Raw genomic sequence first — 19,605 nt, 5'->3', positions numbered from 1 at the left:
TTGATATCGAAAGAAGCAGTGTGTCTACAGAGGGCTTCAGCGACCGGAAAAATATTTGCAGGGGAATTTCAAAACATTTTAGCTGAAAATAACATGTATAGCATGCACATTATCACTGAAACACTCACAGTATATCAACTTATTTAGTGATTGACATTATTTTAATTATGTTTCATTAATAATAATAATAATAATAATAATAATAATAATAATGATAATAATGATGATGATGATAATAATAATAATAATAATATAGCATTAATGATATTAATAATATAATAAAAATTCATACCTTAAATTAAAATTCTCTATGAGAGTTACTTTAACTAGTTGCATCAGGCCTCAACGAGAATTTGGGCACCAGTCGAGAGGCCTGCTGGTGGCGACCATATTATTATTATTATTATTATTATTATTATTATTATTATTGGCGCAACTGTACATGAAGAGTCAAGATCGACCAGACAACTGCTGCCGTCACGTCCACATGCCTAAGCAGAGGTAAACGATTATCCCACCAGAACGGGAGTATCGTGTGATCCTCCCTAGCTATCTATCGCAGCTCCTCAAATTCAGCAGATGTGCTAGAAGCTTATATTTCTTCCCTTCCTTCCCCATGAGGACTGCAACTAGCGCTCTTCGGTAACTGAGTACAGGCATGATGCTACGGTGCAGGACTAATGGATGAGTATCAGGAATATTTCCTTGGCGGAAGACGGCAAACATGACATCACGCTACCCTTTGGGCGTCCGAAGGGACAGCTATAATTTAGTTTTTACATTTTTACAGATGAAGTAGTTATTCACATAATGTAACCTTTTGTAAAAGTTTTATATTTACAAAATCGGCATTTAAATACAGTATGGCATCAATGTTAAAACATGTCGACAGTTCGATCGAAGCTTTGAAACCTTGCTTAAGTTATTCACCAATAAAAGGATTCACTACTGGAATCCACCACGTGTTGATGCCCGGTTGAGGCGAAAATTTGAACCGAATTTGTGCAGAAAACTGGAACTAATTCAATTTTTTTATAATTCTTTTCTGTACTACACCATCTTCACTGTCTCATTTGTCAATTTGTTCAATGCAATACAGAACGTAATGTCATTCTACAGTGGACAGCCAGTGCTATATTTCTTTTTTATTTCATAGAAGAGCTTATTACTAAAATATTTTTCAAATGCAATAATTTGTGATAAAATTGACTCGTAGGTAATGAATGTGAACATAATCCGACCAATAGTTTACAAGAAATCGCTGTGCAATCTTAGAAGAAAGTTTTGACGTACATATAGTTTTTTAGGTCCCAGAAAGGAAGCAGTGCGCATGATCAGACATACAACGAAACAAAACTAATTTTACTACCTCAACTAATACTTCTCGTGGCCCAGGTCGCACGTCCTCTGACCATGTGCACTGCATCAATTCTGGACTTGCAAAGTATCTGTGCAATAAAACTTTTTTCTAAGACTGTACGTAGGCAGGCAGGCGACATGTCCGAAGCCACTCTGTCAGGGTTGCCAAGAACTTGCATTTCTGCAAAACTTTCGAAACCAATTTTTTTAGCATTATAATGTTTTGTTTCTCTTTAGAATCCGTAAAAGAAAGAAGAAAGAGAAGAAAATAGTGGGAGGAAGATCAGGAGAGAAAGCAAAAGAGCTAAATTTGAAACAAACTTCTCAAAATATAAGAGGTGTGGGTACCGTGAACATTCCTTCTCCAAACACCCCCGTACAAACGAACTTTCGCTTTACATAAACACATGAGGAATACAAAGGCGACATTCTAACACGTAACGTCCAGTTTCGTGGAGTGCTTATTCAGTCTCGGAAGCGCACTAATGGTGTTTTAATTAATACAATGCTTATCTTTGAAACAGTGACGTCAACCCTTACATAAATGAGTGCATATATCTAGTTAATGAGCCATGCCTCTGAGCTCTTGGACTCGATGAGTTTGTGAGTGAAGCGGAGAATTCATTTCTTGGCCAAACCTTCCAGAGTGGTTGAAAAACACCCGACGAGGAAAGGGGAAAAGTGCCATCAAAAATGAAGGAAAATGTGTGTTGGTTCCGACAGACGGGGTAATGAATATTTCATTTTGATACAGTCAATCCTATTTGCTCCAAAAGTTTGTGAAGCAGCAAAAGCTCTTAAGTGGTTGACAGATTTCTGATGTCTATCGCATGCAGTGACTAAATAATTTAAACTGTTAAACCCATTTCTATTCCAAGGAGTAACCTCTGTGGAAAATAAAAGACAAAGCCAACAATAAAGTTTTTCAACTCACCATATCCAGTTAACCATTCGTACTTTTCATAATTTGCAGTACTGAGAGTTCTAATATACTGTGAGAACGATTTTTTTTCTTTGTGTTCACATTTGAGTTCATTAAGAACTGGTTCTGGCCTTCCATTTTTAATAATTTCAGTTTTTCTTCAAGTTTAATTTTAGAAAATGATGATTTCAACAAATGACCAATAACCTCGGACATTTTTCAAGTCCCACACTACTACAATACACTACTACACGGCAAACAATAGTTACGTTCGAGCCTAGGTATTCAATCAATTAAAAACTCTGTAAATTCAATGACTTGTATGTAAGAAATAACCATTGAAATTCACACACGAAAATAGCATTCATATGACGGTATGAACGGAAATAATGATGGCCGAGTAGCGCGCGGAGTGCGGACACAGCTTTCATTATTGCCAATTACCCATCCCGGCACGAAAATTAAAAGTTTGCTAGATATATTACCAAAACCTAAAATAAAGCCTTCATGGGTCCACTTCAACATTAATATGAACATAGTAAAAGAAAACATAGGTATTTACATATATGTACTGTTGTAAAACCTAATATATATAATTATAAAGACTTCAACTTCCCCAACCAAAAGGCAAATGCCGGGTAATCTTTTGGCGAATCTTCGGACCTCACCTCATCATTGTAGAAAATTACTAAATTGTAAAACTGTAAAAATTGTAAGATATTGTAAAAATTTGTAAAAATTGTAATTGAAAAGTCCACTGCAAGAATGATGGATGTCACTTTCTTGTCGAAAATGAACCAAGACTGTCAATGCATAGCTTAAGACATATAGAATGTACATAGAGAGTTATATGGAATTAACACTGATAGTCATTGTCCAGTAATGATCGGAAAATCACAGTTAAGCTTTGAGCGCTAAGCATTTCAAAGTTTCAATTGCTTCTCCTGCAAAATGTATTCCAAATGACATCCATCATTCTTGCAGTGGACTCTTCAATTGTAATATTGTAAAATTTTGACTTGTTCCACATCTTAAAGCTTCATTGCTCATGTAAGATCTATGGAAATGAATGAATGAATGAATGAATGAATGAATGAATGAATGAATGAATGAATGAATGAATGAATGAATGAACAAAATACAGTATGTGAATAAAATTGGTTGTACATTCTGAAACTTGGGGATTGTTGTCTGCTGTTGTCAACTTGTACTGTAGGATTCGCTGTCTCCCGAAAAATGTTGTTACCGCTAGCTTTTTGAATAGCAAAGTAATGGCAACTTGAGTGCACTGGTTCCATCCCCCCCCCCCAATCCTTCCCGAGTCCATCCACGCTCGCTGTCGCTATCTCATTGTCAGAATTGCTGCAAAATATATAGCTTGCGGTTAGACCTATCTAATGTGAAGTGCAGCTGAAGTGAATCTAACAGATAAATATTGATCTTATAGCCGTAAATGTGCAATACCAATGACAAAATCGAGGATAATAACAAAATCTATGGTTTTCGCAGCTAGCCTAGCTAGCTCATATAATACGCCAATGCTCTAATTCGACGAAGTATGAAGTCAAAGTGTCGTAACGCTGCAAGAATTAGTTTTCACAGCATTAACCATAATCAAAAGTTGGAAAATAGTTGTTCACGCAACCCGTCCATCAATCTGTCATAATGGTTCCTCATGAAATACTGTAAGAATTTTGTTCATGAATCGATTCATAGACAAAAAGCATTATTTTACCAAAATATCACTGAATGTTCATTTTCAATTAAACACAACGGTGACTTGCTCATAAAATCTCACTGTACACGACAAATAATTGTTCATATTTCATCGCTTTAAATGCCAATTTTTGTAAATAACACAGGAACGTCTGAAGTGAGTTTAATTTAGCCTATGCACCTTAAGGAAGGAGATGGGTGGAATTTGTAACGTATGTAGTTTTTGAGCTAGTTGGTTGACTTTGGCACACATATTTCACATATGATATATACCAGGTGTTTCAAACCACACGTATCAGCTTTTTCTCTCGAAAACTATATGATACTGGTTGTGCATTAAAAAATTTGATAAACGAAACCTATATAAAAATCGATTGGTGGTAGTACCATTTCCCGTAACAAACCGGAAGTAGGAGTACCTGTGGTCAACTTCGAAATTTCAAATGAGAACATTGGTCACTGAAGGTGCCACTGGAAACTACTTTTAAAAGAAACAACTTTTACACAAACTTTTTTTTCTAACTTTTATTGTTTACTCACAAAGCAACAAAAATAGTGTCTTCTGAGAAATGCTGTCTGTTTATGTACGTACACTCTTCATAGTAAGTGTTCAAAATGTACGCCACTCTATGCTAAACAATGTTCTGATCATGTCCTAACATACGTGATTGCACTTCAGCACAGCTGAGAGACTCACAGTTTTCTCTAATTCTTTGTTTCACGTCTCCTCTAGTTGTTGGACAAACTTGGTAGAATATGTCTTTAACTATAAGTTATATATGGAATTATCACTACATCAACACATTCATTGTTTTACAAAACACACTGAACGAACTAAATGTGATGATGAAAGTTTCTCCCCAACATCACGATCCACTTCCACTAGGTGGCACCCGACACGGCATCTAGCAGGGATAGCAATATATGCGAACGAAATGATAATAAACTTGAGGAATGTTACTACAGGTGTGTAGTATTAGTGACAGGTTAGGTTAGATTAGGTGTATATATTATGTAACAGGTTAGGTTAGGTTTGGTTAGACTAGGTGTGTAGTATTATTACTATATTGGTGACACTGAAACCTCCTCCATTTTCTCCCTCAAATACGTCACATTCACGAAATGTGGCTGTGTTCTTCATTCCCGCACATCGATTTTATTATATAAGGTATGTATTTGGGGCGAGTTGAGTGGACATATAGCTCTCCCAGTAATCACATCTAATTTCCAGTCCACACCTGTGGAGTAACGGTCAGCGCGTCTGGCCGCGAAACCAGGTGGCCCGGGTTCGAATCCCGGTAGGGGCAAGTTACCTGGTTGAGGTTTTTTCCGGGGTTTTCCCTCAACCAAATACGAGCAAATGCTGGGTAACTTTCGGTGTTGGACCCCGGACTCATTTCACCGGCATTATCACCTTCATTTCATTCAGACGCTAAATAATCTAGATGTTGATACAGCGTCGTAAAATAATGCAATTAAATAAAAACAATCTAATTTTCAGTACTCCATACTATAAATCTAAGGTACCATATTTATTTTCAAGTTATTTTAGCAATGTCATATAGTGTCAGGTACATAAGTAACGTTCATTATAATAATAATAATAATAATAATAATAATAATAATAATAATAATAATAATAATAATAAATAAGTGGTATAGCGTACAAGTTTAACTATCGCAGAAGCTGGTAATGAAGCTTTCGATCCGGCACAATGTATGCATTCAATTTTATACGCATGCAATTAGTATTGATAAACATATAATTTAAAAATCACTCACTCAAATTAGCAGCTCCTCCGGATCATCTCCATCTGAATCCTCTAACGCAGGAATATAATGCTGTGGCTGTGAGGTCCCCGGGGTAGTAAGTTATTCCTAGCCTGGCCACATTCATTTCTGTACGCATCTAAGGTACATATTTCCTCCAAAATCTCTGGTGGTATCGGATAATTAATTCTTGCAATACATGTTCACATGACCCAGACCTGCCCGTATTGTCAGAATTGCGTTCATTAATGATTTCTCCATCCGTTTTCGTAGACTTCACGACATTCATCATACTAAATATTCTCTCCACTTCATTAGACCAAGAAAACAAAATAGGATCAATCAACTCTTGAAAAGGATTTTATATTAGATGTGTCCCTATAACTGGCTACTTCACTCCAGAATTCAATTGTGTTTGTCTTTAAATTGCACTTCACGTAGCCACTCTTTACGAAATCGTTGCTGATATTGAGGCCCCGTATCTCAATTATTTACGGATAAATAGCACAGAGAAAGGTTTAACGATATTGTGCCGGTATTTTTATAAAACGTGTAATAGTTAACACTGTCACGGTACACGTCTTACACAAATAATATTATTTAAGCAATTGAATTTAATCTGTCTGTGATCTCTATATATTATATTATTTAGTCTTTGTTGATCATGTGCAGTACCAGTGCACGGCGGCAGCAGATGTTCGATTTTTTAACGCCGCCGCACATACATTTCATTACTGTCTGATTGTTAGACTCGACCGGTATTAAACTTGCAAAAACAACAATAACGCTAATATGAACTTCATTTCAGAAACTTTAAAGATTAAAAGACGCTAATATTCCCGTTAAGCGGAATAATATAATTTTACCCGCGAGACGGTTATCCAGAAAAAGCTAGATTTCGCGGGAAAACTGCTGAATTGGCAACACTGAATGGCAGTCTTTCGTATAGAATTCCAGAAAACTGACACCCCTTTTCCTATTTCGTTGCACATTAAATGAATTTATGCACGTCTGCTAAGCAATAGTCGAAAAATAAACTGTAAACAGTGATAATATCATTATCAATATGATAAAGGAACTGAACTGTTGAAAACAAATTATAAGATGCATGATAAAGTGTATAGCCTTCGAGACACTAATTTTCCCACACACTGTCGCGAAGAAACAGTAAAAAGAGCACGCTGTCGCAAGTTCCTTCCAAGAACATCAGTGTATTCAAACAACTCTCTCAACGAACAGTGGCATTAGGTTTGCACAGCCTGTGAAAAGAAAACTTCTCAGTTTTCCAAGGTCAGGTATGAAAACGCAGAAGACTACGCATTATCATATTTCAGTAGCGTTACGATACGTGAAACATCAATGTTCTCATAAAGCAGAACAGTCATCGACATCATTACAACCGAGTAACCTATAATTACATGATAACGTATTTATCACTACATTATTTGTTCCAATACAGTTTCAAAATGAAGGATGTCGATAAAAAAACAGAGTATGCAAGCTCACACAATCCATGTTGCATTTACGAGTACTACGTACTTACGCATTAGCGATAAAAGCTACAAGTTGACTATTGAGAAAGATGTTTTTTCTTTGCGAATACGCCTGCAACAACAGCGAAAATTGCAATATTTTTATCGTGAATTTTCGTGATAGATGTGTTTAGAGCGAAATAAATTATTTCGGCGGAAAAGGGCGAAATTGATTAAACATTTGAATTTCATTATTTTTTTAAAGATTTGATGCACCGTTTAACTCGTAATGACCCTGCTCTGATTACTGTAACACAGTCACACAAACCACGCGAGAAATTTGAACGCGTAGGCCTATAAATCCGATTCTTTGAAAGTTAACTCTGGACTAGAATATCAGTGTAACTGACTGACAACAATATATACGGTAGTCTCACAGCTGTGTGACTTAATTAGTTTCATGGGTTAAGCATTTTAAACTTGTGAACATAAAAAAACAACAACACATTCCAAAGGAGATTAAGAGATTATCCCTACTGCCAAATCTGGTCACTGACACTTGACAAAGTGAAAAGAAGGTAGCTTACTGTCCATCTGAAAGGTGCCATTTTTTGCTGGTGTTTTACAAAATAGTAAATACGAAGCCTTTTTCAAATATTCAGTTGTAAAGATGGGTCGAACGTCGACAGTTACAGTTCATTCCAGAGCTGAAGAATTTGCTAGTGAGGGTCTTTATGTATCCGAGACTAACATTTTAGTGTGTAAATTTTGTAATATGCGTGTAGAATGCGAGAAACGATACAGTGTGTAAACATTGTTTAATAAAAAAGATCATGTGCATCTTAAAGAAAAAAGTGTAGCTCCTAAAAGAAAAGCATCAAACGAAGTTTCGTTCGATCGTCAGAAGAAAACCAAACAAAAAAAATGGAGTTTGTAATGGATACTACGAAAATATTTTTGATTGCAAATATTACTATTGAAAAGATGGATGACCCAGCAGTTAGAACTTGGCTTCTGAAGTAGCCTATGTTTCTGGTGAGTGTTTTAATATATACAGTATTATAATTATAATATGTATAATCATAATTATTATTGCACGCGTGTTGTACTACTAATACAGGTGGCCCGGGTTCGATTCCCGGTCAGGCCAAGTTACCTGGTTGAGGTTTTCTCCGGGATTTTCCCTCAACCCAATATGAGCAAATGCTGGGTAACTTTCGGTGCTTGACCTCAGACTCATTTCACCGGCATTATCACCATCTCATTCAGACACTAAATAACCTAAGATGTTGATAAAGCGTCGTAAAATGACCTAAATAAATAAATAAATAAAATAAAGTACTACTAATATTAAAATAGTACTATATTTACCTTGCATGTTTTTCATAAAGCAAATACTGGTAATCCCGTTAAAATAACTGTTCCATCGTATTAAACTATTCGGCGCATCTACCTACAAAATCATGTTAATTTGATATTTCAATGATGAAAGATGGGCGGAGCGGAGAAAAATTCTCTCCGGCACCGGGACTCGAACCCGGGTTTTCAGCTCTACGTGCTGACGCTCTATCTTATTTACTTCGGTTACGTTTCTGAAAAACAGGCACGTGTACTAGACTACATTAATTATTTTTTTACTCTACATACTGAAACAATGTTAGATATTTATGTTCAATGTTGTTTATCATCATTAGGGCCCGGAAGTTCATGCCCTAAAAAACTATAAAATATCCATGCAATTATGCTCTTAAAAACTGAAAATATACCAATAATTATGCACTATTAAATTAAAAGAATTAATGTCCCTTGGCAGCAGACAAGACGAGTTAGTATTATTAATAAAAAACTTACATTATTCCTTAGAGATTTAAGCAGAAGTGGTCCCGCTGCCAATGTTGACTGACGAATTGCAGTTCACAACTACCACTTTGCATAAATTTTCAACTGAAAAACTTCGCCTATTGTCTCGCAAAACACTTTTGTAACGTGAAAAACTTCTCTCCACGTCACAAGATGTTAATGGGGGGCATATTTAAATGATGTTAACTGCTCCACAGAGAGTCTCTTGTTGTGACAGCCCGTCTTCCTTCGAGGATGTCTCGAATATCGCACATCTGTTTATAACCAGGATTTTTTTTTAATTATAAAATTCACTTTCTCTTTCACTTTTTGTCCTATAACTTACTACCAGGAACAGAACTTAGATTACATATTGTTTTTTTTTTTTTCAAAAACAGTAAGTGATTCATTTAAGGTTGATCCTACAGCTTCCAGTTACGTTATGGCTGTTGGTAAGAAAGAAAAATGGGCAGATATGAAAACAAGATTCTCTTCTAACCCAGTGCCTGACAGAATATTTTGCACCGTTTCTATTAATGTAGCATCATTCGAGTCCGATGAATTAACAAGCATAATACAAAGCTGCATCCAGCCATGTTCCCCATCGAGTTAACACTGGCGCAGGAGGAAGTGGGATATTAGGTGTTTTTTTATTTTATTCTATTTTTTTTTGAATTGGTTATTACGACGCTGTATCAACTACGAGGAGGTGCTGTTGATCTAAACTACTTGACTCTTGAAGGAGATTTAACAAAAATTCTCTTTGTAGAGGCCACAAATCTATCTACCTATCGGAAAGAATTACGTATTGTCTCACAAGTTATATGCATTAAGTTAGGAAAAATACCTTTCAGTGTTTGTCCTGATTTTACCATATATTTTTATTTTATTTTATTGGGTTACTTTACGACACTGTATCAACATCTAGGTTATTTAGCGTCTGAATGGAATGAAGGTGATAATGCCGGTGAAATGAGTACGCGGTCCAGCACCGAAAATTACCCAGCGTTTGCTCGTATTGGGTTGAGGGAAAACCCCGCAAAAAACCTCAACCAGGTAACTTGCCCCGACCGGGATTCGAACCTGGGCCACCTGGTTTCGCGGCCAGACGCGCTGACCGTTACTCAACAGATGTGGACTTTTACCATATAAGTACCTGCATCGGTAACAAATAAAAGTAGCCAGTCGTATTTGATTCCAGATAGCCATAATAATTTCAAGAGTCCATCACACACTGGGTCACAGTTACATTGTTAGTGGGCAGCAGCAATTCACTTAAGGTATCGTTTTTTGTTCCTTATATAAGGCATCATGCGCAACGTTACTGTCAATATGATCCAAATGAAAAAAAAAATAATAAAAACCATAAAACTCATTAAAATATGCCATATAGGCACCAAAATATTGAAATGTGATGCATTTATCGAAATCACGAAAATATGCAGTTATATGCACCATAAAATCATGTTCAAATAACTGAAAATTCCATAATTCGTGCAGATAATGTATAAGCATACATTTTTCACCCCTAAGAAAAAAAAAACATGCAAATGCATGAACTTCCGGGCCTTAATGATCATATTTATAAATTCAAAAAAAAACAGACTACATAAAGGTGTTTTTTGTTTTATTTTGTAAATCTTTTCGCGACCCCCTCAGCTCTTTACACGACCCCCACTTTGGGAACCACTGCTTTACTTAAATACAATATTTAAACTTTTATGGTAGTGACCACCACTGACGAATTATTTTACGAATAAGGAGAAAATGAAATGTTCTGAATATAACATTAAATTTATGAACCATTATCCATAAATCTTTTCAGACAAAGCTCTCCCCAGTTACGTCATAATTATTTCAAGTTCACTGTTGTCTACTGTAACGGGAAAATAATTCGCATAGGTAAGAGTCGAGGTTATGTAACAGATTAAGATATTTAGAACACTACAGTTACACATCATTTCCGGATTGTCGCATGTAATAGCTTTTATTTCATCTTCATTTCAGTTACAAATAATGTTATCCTCTAAATTTCGGTAGCCTATCTAGCATATACAGAGAACATTCAATACAAGGTAAAGCTTAATGAAATGCAAAAATATAATACAAAATAGATCAGGAAAGACTACATATGTGAAAGTAATATATTTTACTAAATTATGTATTAGTGAAAGGTGTCACTTCAAGTAACGTGGCACTTTAAGAAGAAAATGTCCAAGGAGCGCTTCCCTCTTCATAGTCTACCTATATTAAAGTCACTAAGTTATACGAGTGTTTTTACAATCGAATAAAAACAGTTATACAGTATTATTATTCCCACATTTCACAATATTGACTGCAATATAAATATACAAAGTTACTGGAAAACAGAACTGTGTTAGTTGCGAGTCAAATATGAAGGAGTAGCCAAAAATTCGTAAATTTTTAATAAAATTTCTATTTCGAATCTTGAAGTTCATAAAATCGAAGCTTTTAACCAAACATAATTGTTTTTATGGTAAATAACGATGGAATATCGATGATAAAATTTTATCAGTAAACCTACGAGTTTAATACTAGATGCAGCTAGAAATAGGACACTTAATAAAACTTCAAAGGAAATAGAAAGTTAAAACAGTTTGCTAACGTATGAATGGCTTTCTCGGTTTCATTTCAGGAAGATAGAAAATCGACGAGGAATTAATGAAAGTATAGTATTCTGGAATGCTGTACATTTTATTGAATGCTGGAACGCAAGGTTCTATTTGATGTTCGTTGGAGTAGGAGAATGAGACAGGGGGGGGGGGGGTCACTAGTAAAAGCAAGCCCCGTAACAAAAATCGATACTGAGAGAGCTCCACACTGAACGAAACATGCGGCCCCAATGGTTGTAGAGATTGTAGTTAGACGTCATTATTTTTAACCACTACAGTATCACCAGTATTAGTAGGACCCAACAGTATGAGTGCAGAGCAGAAGAGAGATGAGATAAAAGGCATTACTCACACCTCCCACAACAAGAGATAACAGTTCTAATGCTTGTCCCAACCCCGTTATTACACACAATTATGTTATGTAATTTCTGTAACCATTATCAGCTGTCAGATATATCAAGTTATCACAATTTTCGAAAACAATTTTACTGTATGTGACCAGAAACCCTTAATTTAAATCCGTATTTGTAAATTTATAGACAAACTGTGCCATTGGTGTAGTAATTATATTCACTAATGGTAGACGTAGTACAGTTACTTTCTTAAAAATGACAAATTAATTGCAGCTCTACGACTGGACTCGATTAGCTATGTTGTCACATTTTCAGTAGTAATTGCTTATCACTTAAGTTTAGTGACTACGACAATACGTCTTCCAATGAATGATCAACTCTCTTGTAAACTTCCTCGCAGCATTTAGTATCTAAAATCTAGTTGAGTTACACATTCTAAAACTAAAACACGGTTATTATGATATTCTTGGGAAATACAACGGAAGATACTACATATTCAGAGATAGTCTCAGGAATATTTTAACGAGCTATGAAAGTAAACATATATATCGAGTTAAATTACCTTAAATTAGTTACGAAGACGAAATTAGGAATTTGGTAATAGCCTCGAACAGAAATATTGAACATGTGATAACGTATTTTATTTTCCTGTGAAGAAATGAAAAATACAATTCTAAGGAAGTACATTCAATGTAATGTGAAATAGTCTATGTAATGTAAGTATATAGCAAATAATAACGTGAAGTAAGACACCTAAAAATATTCGTATATTTGTGGGAGTGGCACCCCTGAAGTCAAAGTATAGGCCTACGTAACTTTAGAAATATGGAATATATATATATATATATATATATATATATATATATATATATATAATATACAGATCGTAATTCCGTGAATGTTTCTACAAAATTAAAATTTATTACAAATAATATACAAGGTTGTGTGTTAAAGAATCACGAGTTTTTGTCTTTTCAGATACACCTACTGTCCTTCGGCGGATGAATCATGCTAACGTGTATTTGGGCATCAACTTCTTGTGTGTCTAATGAAATAAACACATCTGTCCGACTGCATAACTACACAGTACAAATATAGAAGCCTAGACAACTGTTAATAACAAAGACATGGCACGCCACAGAAAAAGAACTTGTCTACTGGAAAGTAGAGCAAAGAACGAATTATACATAATTGTATCTCTAATATTTTGTACAGTTTATTTGTTGTTTAGAATAAATTTCAGAACACGGATTCCTTCCTTTACCTCTTACTTAAAAATTCCAACCTTTGCACACAAAATAAATTATTGGCACTGAAAAGTACCTTTTCTTAAGCATCATGATGCGCATTCGACACACACAGACAAATCTGCTCTTTTTTAGCATTTTAAGATAAAACTGTCAGTGAAATTTTCCCGTTGTTTATCCCAGTTCAGTAAAAAATATTTCATAAGTTGTTTAAAAAAAGAAAAACTTTCACCTTACCACACTTAAACAGGCACAGAATCCCAGTCGAACTGTGACGTATCGGAAATCTAATAATGCAATTTCAGAAGTCCGCTGTATTTCGTGTATTTTGTAACAATACACAATTATTTGTACCAAATTTCAATACCTACCAATACACACACAAAACACAATATGCCACAAAGTCTCTCAAATTTTAACTAATTAATATTCGCGTAACCGGCATAGATTTATTTACCGCGAAAGGCCAAAGTTGACGTGTGACGTCACAGGGCAAGACTCACGAAAATTTGACCGGGCGGCGAGCGGGCGGGTGGTCGGTCGGTCAATACGAGAGTACTAAAATACTGTATGTGCCACCAACGCAACGAAAGCGGCCGGCGACTGAAATCGCTTCGAGGCATTTGCTAGCTGTTGCAGACAAGAACGGAGTGCGACCTCATACTGTAAATGCAGTTAACAGTGAAATGAGAAACATTTCTACTCACACACAATATAATCCTTGATGCTCCAGCTCTAGTCTCGGTCCTCTAAGCTAGTTTCCACGTTAGACTATTTGTGGTACAAGCGACTACAGAAGCTCGAAGGAAAAGTATACACAATACACAACAGCTCACTCCAAGACCCTCGCACCAGCCCGCACTTCCCCACACTGAGAGGGTACCGAAGACCCACTCTGCAGCGTTCGTGTGCTGCCACCTATCTCCTGGGATGTCTACTACAATGGCGCCACTCTTTGCGCCGAGTCAGCATCGGTAGCTCGGCTAGATACAGAGAAAAGCACATGAAACTAATTCCATTGGTTTTCTAATAGTCGATGCACCAGTTACGGGGAGACAGAAAATGGCGGGACGGGTGCTAAACGGGTTTCTTTCATAACCGTGATTTTTGCAATGTATGATTTTTCAAATGGAAATCTTGTGTTGAAACCAAGATGAAAGACAATATTTCGTAGTTTTCTCAGCAATTCCAAATTTATACAATAATTTTTTTGTTCACTACCATAAAAATGTAGGAATTTTTCTAAACTTTTTTGCATATGAAGAGTACGCCAATTCTGAACACCGTGAAATGAAGTTACTTTATCGCACACACACGTCATGTGTGCTCTATTATGAGGGGGCCAGAAGCAAAGGGGTACAAGTGACATTTCTAAAAACATGAGTTAAGTGCATCCAGGGCAAGTTAAAACATTTAAAAATTTTAGTGGCAAAGGGATACATGTTTTAACCACATCACACACTAAAACTGAAATAAAAAATTTCACGGAATTTACGAAATCTTAAGTAGTTTCAACCACATTTTCTCACAAATAACTTAAGTGCAATTATACCCTTTGCTTCTGACCCCCTCACATATCATACCACTTGTCACCATCGAAACAATGCCATTACTATTAATGTTAAAACATGAGAACACCAATCTATCAAGAGCTACATCTACAATGTCAAGTTTATGTGTAACTCTAAAACATATTATAGAAGCCGCAGAAAGAAATGTCATCGATGACATTTTTTTTGACGTAATATGCAACAAAGGAAATTAAAGTTCTGTATGTTGGACAAGTGGAAGAGGTAGATGGACAATGTCAGGTTTATGTAGAGGTTGTGACAAACGTGGGACTTCGCATATCCTAAAACTGAAGACTGTGTAAGACAGGTGATACTGTCATGAAATTCACACAACCGGAGAATTCAGGAGGAAGTGCTCGCACTATGACAACGAAACAATTTGGAGTGGACTTCGGTAGTTTTAAAGAAAAAACAATGTAACCACAGTAGTGCCCGTCACATGATATTTTTTAGCGTTAATTATTTCTTTAATAGATGATTTGGACATTGTTTAAAAGTGCGCCATACGTGTTCAAAAATATCCCATGCATGACACAGTTTTGAACATGTTACAACAGTTTGTTCTGACTTGAGATATATGTAATTTCTGCAAATATAAAATTTTGAGGTGTTTATTAAGCAATGTCTTATAATTCTGTGGCATTTAAAGTTCAAAAAATTTATAGTGAATGTGAGTAAAAATGTAAATAGAAAAACTGTTCAAATGTGTCCCCTTCTCTCCCATGTTTTATTATGACAGTAGAATAAATTTCTAATAGAAAAGCGCTTCTTGTCATGCTAATAAAAACTGTCCATACAACTTGCGTGACGTGAACTTTTTTTGTGTATTCTCGCCTGAGATGTGTGCTGAGAATCTTCTCAGTCATGTAAAGTTTCCACTTTACACACGTTACGTAGATAAATATTTACAATCAATGTCTTATACAGATTCCGAAATATTTTAATTTTTCTAGTAACAATGTTAAAATACTGCTGTGCCACTTCACAGTCCGGACGACGATGAGCACTTCTTTAGTTTGAAAGTTTCCTGAGACTGGAAATGAAGTTAATACCACTGACAAGATTTCACAACCTTGCAAAATTTTTGTCAATTTAACGTCAGTGTCATTTCTCAGCAAGTTACTAAAGAATTCCTAAGTTTAGCTGCGTTACTTTTCATATATCGATGTGAACATATTTCATTTATTTTTATCTTAGTTGTATTCCCGTTTCTAACTGCAATTTCAGGAAACAGACACAAAACATACATATCATGGATATTTTCTTAACCGTGAGGTGCGGTGTACGGTCTCCCAGGTCAGAAAGGGAATACTGAAAGTAGAGTCTATATGATTCAATGTACGACTGCTAAATTTTACGACGGACTACGGAAACTTAAGTAAAGTAGCCTAGTACAGGAAATTTTTAAGTTTAGGTGAAATTTGCGCACGACTTCCGCTACGGAATTTATGCTCGTGGAATGTACTGTAGTAGTTAGTTAGTTAGTTGGGTTTAAAAAGGGCTCGACAGCTCCTATGGCTATTTGCGCCCTTATCTAAAATGTACTGTAGTGGAATATCTACTGTGGGAAGTGGAAGTAGTATACTGTAAACATATTACAACCATAACTATTTCACTTATTGAAATAGCGATTACATAATGATTTTGTTACAATCATTGCACAAAACTGAAAATGATAAAATTTATCACTTCTATAATGTAGTACGAAGTAACTGTGAATACTTGGATTAATCGTTGCCTTACTACGTAAAACTGCCTAACACAATAAGAGTGCATTTTAAAGTCTATTATATTCCTTGTCATATGGGAAATTTATTTAGGAAATTTAGTAACTGTAGAGCATGTAAAGATCTAACATTTCTTTTAATTCTAAGTTATGTTACAATTTTTCCATGATCACAATTATTAGCAGTGAAAATTGAAATACACTGAAGAAAGTTTCGTATGTACAATTCCCTATATTATTTCATTATTCTCTCGATTGTAAGGTCTAGCCCCTTTCTTCTAGACCCCTTCTTCATATTGGACTCTGTCATAGGCATCCCATGATTCTATTGGTTGCGAAGTAACCCACACCGTTGATATAGCGCAGCTAAACAGCTCAAAGAATCAATGAATGACACGCACGCACGCACATACCACAGACAACACCCATGTGCGCGCACGCAGCTCCGCCTTGTGACGTCATATTCAAAATCATCACTGGGGTTCATTCTCTCATAGCTGACAAGCGTAATTGTTTGAACGTTGAAGTGATCAACATTATTTTATAACTCGTTTGGTTTTCAGGGAAACGAATATTTTAATATACAGATCTACAGAGGACCCGAAAGCATCAATGTAAATAATTATACTTTTGTAACATTTTGTGACACTTTTCTATACTTATGTAGGCCTATTTATTTGCTTGACTAGTAAGTCAATGATTGTTCCGAAGTTAGTTTCAATTTTCACATAATCTTTCACAGTCTTATATTCCCCCTAGTACATTATTATGACATTGTAATTAAAATTATTCATTCGTCTATTTTTCAGGTGTTCCTTTATTTTCTGTCCACGACATACGAGCAATTATTTTATATAAAAAAAAATTCTTTAATTTTCACCTTAGTGCTTCATCCCAGCTTACTAAGAATTTGCATTGCAACTCGTATTAAAACTGTATTTTTTACGTTTGAATTATAAACAAATCTCCTTTTACAAAGCAAATGAAACAATGCAATATAGCTAAATTATACAATAAACAATTTCAGAGAGTAATGGCTTGGCTGTGCTCAAAGAATGAACGTAAGTACATAAAACAGATACTTATTTAGAGACGAAACAGAAAACAAAACTTCGAATGATCGACGAAGAAGAAGAAGAAGAGAGATAGTTGAAGTAATTGGAATCTCTACGACATTCTGAGACCGACTCAAGAACATGTTGAAGAATGAGTAAATCGACAAAATAAATAATTCAATAAATAGCCCTAATTATTATAAAAAATTTATTTATTTATCCATGACGCAAAAGTGCACTAAGAGCCAGGGCCGACCAGTCGATTGCTGGTCTCACGTCCACGTGCTTCCGCAGAGGTGGACGATCATCCAACAATCGTGTCGTTAGCACGATGATCTCCCCAGCCGTTACAGCTGGCTGTCGTAAACGGATTTCGCTATTTATTACGATGTAATGTGGGCTCCAGTCCTATACACTGGCCGAAATTTCATGAGAAAATATCTTTATACTCTGAGGTAGCTCGTCTGCCTCTAGGCTAACCGGCCCAGATTCGATTCCCGGCGGGGTCAGAGATTTTCATGTAAAATTTCTACCTCGGGACTAGGAGAGTTAGCGGTGCACAACTTATAACCACTAAATTGTGCACCAATATGTCTAGGTTAAATCTCAAATCTCTCCGCAGTGCATATGAAGAGAAGGCATATGTCACTGTTGATAGTGATTCGTCCGTCGGATGGGGACGTTAAGCCTGGCGGTTCCCTTGTTACTTTTCGACAGGAGTACGATACGTGCCGGCACCGGGTTTTCCCTCCTCCTTTCCTCACCTTCATCATCATCCTCACCCATTCCCTACACTACATTTACACGAACACTTACACATACACTCGCCCTAGTACACGACATAACTTTTCACAAACACATCATGTAGCGTGGCCCGCCGAAGTGGTGTGCACATTAAAATGAATCATAGTTCTGCCATCTATCTGCAATATGCCGAACCCGAATCACGAAGTGAAGTGAGTAGGCATTAGATACACACATAATAGCCTATATTTTCCTACGTGAGAAATCGAACCAGCGGGCATTCCGTAACACGAGTCCTAAACACAATGCATTAAATCACGACCTTAAGGACAGGAGTTTGTCCACAAATTAACAAATGACAGAAGCTCCTTGCACAAGCTTTTTAGTATTTTAAGTATGGTATTGATAAATGTCAAGACATAATAATTAATAATGTATGTATTTAATGTGGCAGAACTAAGGCCAGTAGGCCTTCTCTTCAGCCCAGCCAGACTCTAATTCTAATTGAATACAATTGCTTACATAGTTATTACATTAATATCTAACCGTAAAACAACATGAAAGTGAATAATGAAAGTAAAAGTAAATAATGGAAGTGAGATAAGTAATGTTAGTGAGACAATAATAAACATTGACAAGAAATAGTAGTAGTAATAATAATAATAATAATAATAATAATAATAATAATAATAATAATAATAATAATAATAATAATAATAATAATAATCCTTGGCGCCACAGCCATTGAAGGGCCCAGACCGACCAGCCAGCTACTGGCCTCACGTTCTCATGCCGAAGCAGAGGTGGACGATCATCCAACCAGAATGGAGGTATCGTGTGGTTAGCGTGATGATCCCCCCTACTGTTATAGCTGGCTTTCGCAACTAGATTTCGCTACCTATCTTAGTTCCCCAAGTGCATCACGATGCTGGATGGGCACCGGCCCCATACACTGGCTGAAAATCATGAGATAATTTCTTCCATCATGAGGATTCGAACTAGCGCGCATTCCGTAACGCGGATGCCTTAGACCACAACGCCACGGCGAATAATCTCCAGATGGATTGACACACAACCAAATAGATCACATCTTGATAGATAAACGGAGGCATACTAGTATAGTAGATATTCGAACTTTCAGGGGTGCAGACTGTAATTCTGACCATTATTTGGTGATTGGAGAATTAAGAGAAAGATT

The 19,605-nt window shown here is 36.1% G+C and overlaps 1 protein-coding gene across 14 annotated transcripts in view; it reads right to left on the bottom strand.

The window, feature by feature from the left end:
• PMCA (plasma membrane calcium-transporting ATPase 3) overlaps positions 1-19,605 on the bottom strand; it is an 805,979-nt gene that overhangs the window by 543,170 nt on the left and 243,204 nt on the right. For 11 of the 14 annotated variants that reach the window (XM_069838536.1, XM_069838538.1, XM_069838535.1 and 8 more), the window contains exon 1: positions 14,019-14,200. The exons of the other annotated variants lie outside the window; for them this stretch is intronic. The gene's annotated coding sequence lies outside the window, so the exon portion shown is untranslated. Of the gene's footprint in view, positions 1-14,018; positions 14,201-19,605 lie in introns of those variants that run through there. 14 annotated transcript variants of the gene reach the window in all.

The sequence above is a fragment of the Periplaneta americana genome, chromosome 10 (genome assembly GCF_040183065.1).
Source record: "Periplaneta americana isolate PAMFEO1 chromosome 10, P.americana_PAMFEO1_priV1, whole genome shotgun sequence".
In the NCBI taxonomy this organism is placed as follows: Eukaryota; Metazoa; Arthropoda; class Insecta; order Blattodea; family Blattidae; genus Periplaneta; species Periplaneta americana.
The sequence above is the reverse complement of the archived record's forward strand: the minus strand, read 5'-3'. Positions and strand labels throughout refer to the sequence as shown.